Genomic DNA, 6,000 nt, shown 5'->3' with positions numbered 1-6,000 from the left:
CACCTAGAATCTGATTGCACTTTTTATTTTTACCTCCCTGTACACGCTTTCTCCTAAAGCAGGAGTCAGCAGACTTTTTCTCTAAAGCACCAGGTAGTAAATATTTTAGACTTTGCAGACCATCTGGTCTCTGCTGCAACTACTCAACTGTGCTGTTGTAGTGCAAAAGCGGTCATAGACAATACATGAGTTTTGTTCCTATCAAACTTTATTTATGGACATTTGAATTTCATATAATTTTCGTGTGTCACAAAATATTATTATTCTTTTGAGTTTCCCCCAACCATTTAAAATGTAAATACCATTCTTAGCTCGTGGGCCATACAGACAGAGCTGGCAAGTGGGAGTTGCCTCATGGGCTGTAGTTTGCTGACATTATGTCTTAAAGGAAATATCAGTGATCATTCTCTTTTCAAAATATTCCACCAATATCCCTTTTTGTTCATCACTTATGTAGTAAATGCAATTTCTTCATCATCCCACATTTTGTGAGACTGTATTACATGTTATTTCAGTGTACTAGATTCTGGGGAATGCAGAGGGCTCAGACCTACTCTTCATTGGTTCTAAGATTGCATTGGGCAGGCAGGACGTGTGTATAAACGGATAAATAATTAAGTAATATTGTATTTTTATGTCTGTTGTTTAGAACTGCATCTTTATAAATTATATGGTTTTTATATGATGGATTAATAACTTTTTTCTGATTTATAAAAAGGAAGTTTGAGAATTCTTCATGTACTTATCTAATCCCTTATTTGAGGGAAAAAATAGTTACTCTATAGGCTTTTATCTTAAAATTTCCTTTATTCTTATGGAGTATAAATGAGCAATTATTTTATGTAATTAATTCCTGTAAGTAGTTATAGAAATGTTCTCATATTTTGTAACTTTGTATTATAAGATCAGATAATAATTATGCCAATCTGTGTTTGGAATGAATTCTTATAGTCCATCCAATATTTTTTCTTTGGAGATGTGAAAATATGTCTCAATCAGAACTTTATATATATATATCCACTCAAAACGATATTAGTAGGCTGGCCCTGTGGCTTAGCGTTTAAGTGCGCGCGCTCCACTACTGGCAGCCCGGGTTTGGATCCCAGGTGCGCACCGACGCACCGCTTCTCCGGCCATGCTGAGGCCGCACCCCACATACAGCAACTAGCAGGATGTGCAACTATGACATACAACTATCTACTGGGGCTTTGGGGGAAAAAAAAAAAAAAGGAGGAGGATTCACAATAGATGTTAGCTCAGAGCCGGTCTTCCTCAGCAAAAAGAGGAGGATTAGCATGGATGTTAGCTCAGGGCTGATCTTCCTCACAAAAAAAAACAAAAAACAAAAAAACAAACAAAAAAAAATGATATTAGTTCATTTCGATTAGCATAAATTTTTACAACTGATTCCATTCTGTTATCCTACAAGTTACAAAATAAAATATCTTTGTTGTATCTTTTTAACACTTTTGGTTATCATTATTTGAAAACTTAAAAGTAAGAGCGACTAGTCAGATCTGTTTGCAAGTGGGAGGTTGAGATTCCATTGTAGTCCTTCAGGAATTTTAGCCACAATTTGAGATATAAATACATACCATATATGCTTAGGCAAAATTTCAAAAAGATGGGGTTGTGAAATTCTAATAGTCTATCCATGACTCTATAGTCGTAATGTTTACGATATGAAAATATGCATACACTTTATTGAATATAATAAGTTTCTGCTTTACCAGAAGGCAAAAGAATAAACCGAGAGAATTTCTCAGGGCATCTTTCAACCTGTGATTTATTGCTCGCATATAGTAATTTGCCAAATGATGCCCTAGTGAGCGGAAAGAATTAATGCCTCTTTCTAAGTAACTTTCACTGAGGGACTGAAAAACTCTGCAGAATTTTGCCAATTAAAAAAGGAAACAATCTACATCTCAGAGTCAGGAGTACTAGGAAAAGGAGCTAAGAGGGTTGCTTTTCTATTCTTACTTCAAAAATCCCTATCCATCCTAGATGTTTGTTTAAGACATGCTAAGTGAAGTCATCAGTACATTTTTGAAATATATGAATTAAGCAGACTGGCCTTGTGATCTTTTCCATCGTGACCGTCAAATTTAGTCCCAACCATGTCATTTATTTGTGGGTTGATCTTGGACTAATTCCGAACCGTTTTTGTCAAACAACATCAATGATAGCAGTCCTGCCTACTTCACAGACTGTCGTGTTGTTACTTAATAAAGTATAAAACACTAAAAAACTGTTGATAAGAACATAAAATACTAAAAAATAGGAAATGACAAAAATGATTTACCTATAAGATGGTAAATCTACATGTTAGAGGAAAAGGTAAAGCTAGAAAAAGAAGCTAAATTTGGAGATATTCTTTTTCCAGACTACATCAGATTTTCAAAAAATAGCTAATTGCTCTTAGGTGCCTAGTGAGCAATTACTAGAGTATTGAACACACTGGAAAACTTCATCAGAGGATAGCTTGACCCAAGCCAAATTTTCTTAATGTATACATGATAATTAGTGACCACATCCCGGGTTATTTTATATTATTAAAATATATTTGAAGCACTAACATAGAAAAAATGAATAAGAAGTTAAGAATTACTTAGAACTTTACTTGAAATAACACTCAAGGAAATTATTAGTCAAGAAAGATCACAATGAATATGGGCCCCTCTGGGTTTTATAAATTCTTCTCTAAAACATATTCTTTTCTAATTAGAAGGCATTATTAAAAAGTAAAAGAAAAAAATTCTTATTCACTAAATTATTTCCTCCTAAAGGGGAAGTTAATCTATATGAAATTCTGCTATATAGAATACCAATTTTAAAATCTCAAATAAAACAGCAAAATTTTAAAGTATTGTGGAAATATGTTAACCAATTGAATTAAAATAATAAGAAAAATATGTCATTGGAGGGCAAGGGGCTTTTAATATTACATATCATGTCACATATATCAAGACTCAACCCCTCAAGATGCAGAGTAATTTACAAAAATCAAGTAGAGGGAAAATATAATACCAAGTTGTCCGTAAACTAGATTTATTAGCAAGCAAGGCAGGTAAAGCCACTTGCACAAATAATAGGCAAGCTCATGGTAATATAATACATTTATAATGTGATTTATCTCATAGAGTTCTTAGATTGGGCTGTGAAATTTAAATAATGCTATTAAATGCCAAGAAAATGGAGAAATCAATTTCAGAGCAACCACTAACAACTTTTGGATTACCTTTCTAACTTTAAATATTTCTCTTCATGCTTATCACTGGGGAGAAAAGGGAGATAGAAAATACAAAGATCAGGTAACATATTTGCTTTCTCGTATAGGATTTTGACAGTCTTCAAGGTTGAGTTTTATTCTTCCTCCTGGTGAGCGGTATTCTTAGGAAGCATGATGTAAATGACAGAGATTCACTTTTTAGACTGCACCCATTTATTTGTTCACTTAATGAGCTCTAGGCAGCCCAAGTCCCTAGCATCTTAGTGTTACATGGTTAAGAAACATTGTAGGTACTTTAGAATTTGCCATTTCTACTAAGGTTTCCGCAGAGGCTGCAATACTATTTTTGACACCCAGAATCTTTTTGGTTTTGTGAGTCTAAGATGCCCATATGGTATACTAACTTGTTGATTTCACTTAATAGCCCACTCTAAACTGCCCAGTTCACCTTATTCAGCAATGTGGGGGGGGGGTCTGCCTGGTTCCTAGACATCTGATTGGCATAGATAATCATAATTGCATTCATGGAACAAATTCTGTCCCAGATCACACCCATGGGATCGCCCATCCTGTGTTTGACTTTGGATCTGCTTTGCCAGTCTCTCCATTTCCTTCCCTGTCTGTACCCCCTGTGGTTACCTACTGTCCTGCTACTCACTGACACAGTAAACAAATAGCCCCTAATTAGCATGCTTACATATTTTTTCCCATCTTGGCGCATTGCCCTCCTAGGCAATTTAGGGTGAAAATGCAGCAACATTTTACTGATGGTTTAATTTATGAATCCGGGTAATTAATGTGTTTTTGCTTATTAAAGACATCTCATCAGATGTCAAATTCAGAGGAAGAGGGTTTAGAGGTCCTAAATTTAAGTTGGAATGAAAAATTCATAGCTCCCCTGAACATAGGCAAAATGTACCCTGACAAGTCAACCGGATTTTCGCAGATGGTCTGTGGGATTTGAAGGCTAATTTGATGAAATAAAATTAAATGAGTGAAATTGCATGCAGTCATTAATCCATCAGACCATTACTTAAAATGCTTCATTGAAATTGTTTTTCTTGTTTCAAATGAAAAAAGATCAAAATATGTATAGAAAAGCATTCAAAACCTGTATATAACATAGATAAAAATGGTTGGATAGTTGTAGAACTTTCTCTGCTGCTTTTAGAAAGTATGTTGCCCACATCTATATTGCTATTAGAATATGTTTTTTTACTCATTCAATTCTCAACTCTACTATGACCATGTATGTAAGAAAAAGCCCTTTAAATATAAAACGATCATCAACTTTAAAAAATCCAATATGTTTCTTTTTTATGCCATCATATCAAATGAAGTAAATTCAATTTCAAAATATAAGGGCAGTCATGATTTTAGATACTTAGACCTGATGTCACCACAAACCATAATAATGTCCACCAAACTTCTAACATTTCAGATACTGTGTCTCAATTATTTCATGATAAGGATTGGGCCATGACTCTCTTATAGAAGGGCCAAATGACTAAAATCTCTCTGAACAGTACTGATTGTAGATATTCTGTCTGATTATCAGGCTAATGTGTCCCAATTTGGGGGTTCTAAAATTGTAACTCTATGCCTACCCCACCTAGACTCACCTATTTAAGCGAATGATTACTTTTCAATTAGATATGGAGTTTAGCGTAACTTTTCAAGTTTAATCTGAAGTTACCCTGCTAATCATGGAATTAAGTAGGCAGTTTTCCAATTTTAGATTCAGTAATTCTTTTTCAAATCTCTTAAAACTTATATTTCATTAGGGCATTGAACGGGTTTAAAATCTTACAAAGATGTCATGTGAAGACTTATGGTTACTAAAAGTATCAAATGTAATATAGATAAAAATAACAATTGGATGAGTGCAAAGAGTCCTCTCTGTATCAGGTCATGGCAGACATTGTTTCCTGTTCGATCACAATGTGAATTCTTTTTCATTTTGGTGACCTGAACTAAATAATTAGTTCAAAATTTATGGAACTAATGATTATATGTTCTGATAAATATTTCATAAAGATAAAAACGTTTTTACTGAATTCTCCATCTATCTGAAAATTTTCCACCTGTTTTTTCGACATTGTTTAGTGAGAAAAGCATGCTAATACTGATAATTGTAAGTAGTGGACTCTAAAAAATTATCCTGATCCATGAGTTGTATTTAATCATCCTACTAAATATGAAAATTTATTTTAGAACTACATGCCCCAATCTCCACCGGAGGCAATTTGTATGAACTCAGAACTTCCCTTCTCTCATCCTTTTTTTTTTTTTTTTTGATGAGAAAGATTGTCCCTGAGCTAACATCTGTGCCAATCTTCCTGTATTTTGTATGTGGGACACCGCCACAGCATGGTTTGATGAGCGGTGTGTAGGTCCATGCCTGGGATCTGAACCCACAAACCCCAGGCCGATGAAGCAGAGCATGCGAACTTAACCACTGCGCCACCAGGCTGGCTCCCTATTTTTTTTTAAGCTCAAACTTTCTAAAGATTATGTTGCTAAACCTCCACCATTGGTATGGATATATTATAGATCAAATAAAGGATGATAGTGTTACCTCGTGCTCAAAAAAGTAATTTCTAAGGGCTGGCCCGGTGGTATAATGGTTAAGTTCGCGCGCTCCACTTTGGTGGCCCGGGGTCCATGGGTTCAGATCCCAGGCATGAACCTCCACGCTGCTTATCAAGCCATGCTGTGGTAGGCGTCCCATATATAGAGTAGAGGAAGCTGGGCACGGATGTTGGCCCAGG

Source organism: Diceros bicornis, chromosome X (genome assembly GCF_020826845.1).
Source record: "Diceros bicornis minor isolate mBicDic1 chromosome X, mDicBic1.mat.cur, whole genome shotgun sequence".
Taxonomy (NCBI): Eukaryota; Metazoa; Chordata; class Mammalia; order Perissodactyla; family Rhinocerotidae; genus Diceros; species Diceros bicornis.
This window is presented reverse-complemented; position numbering follows the sequence as displayed.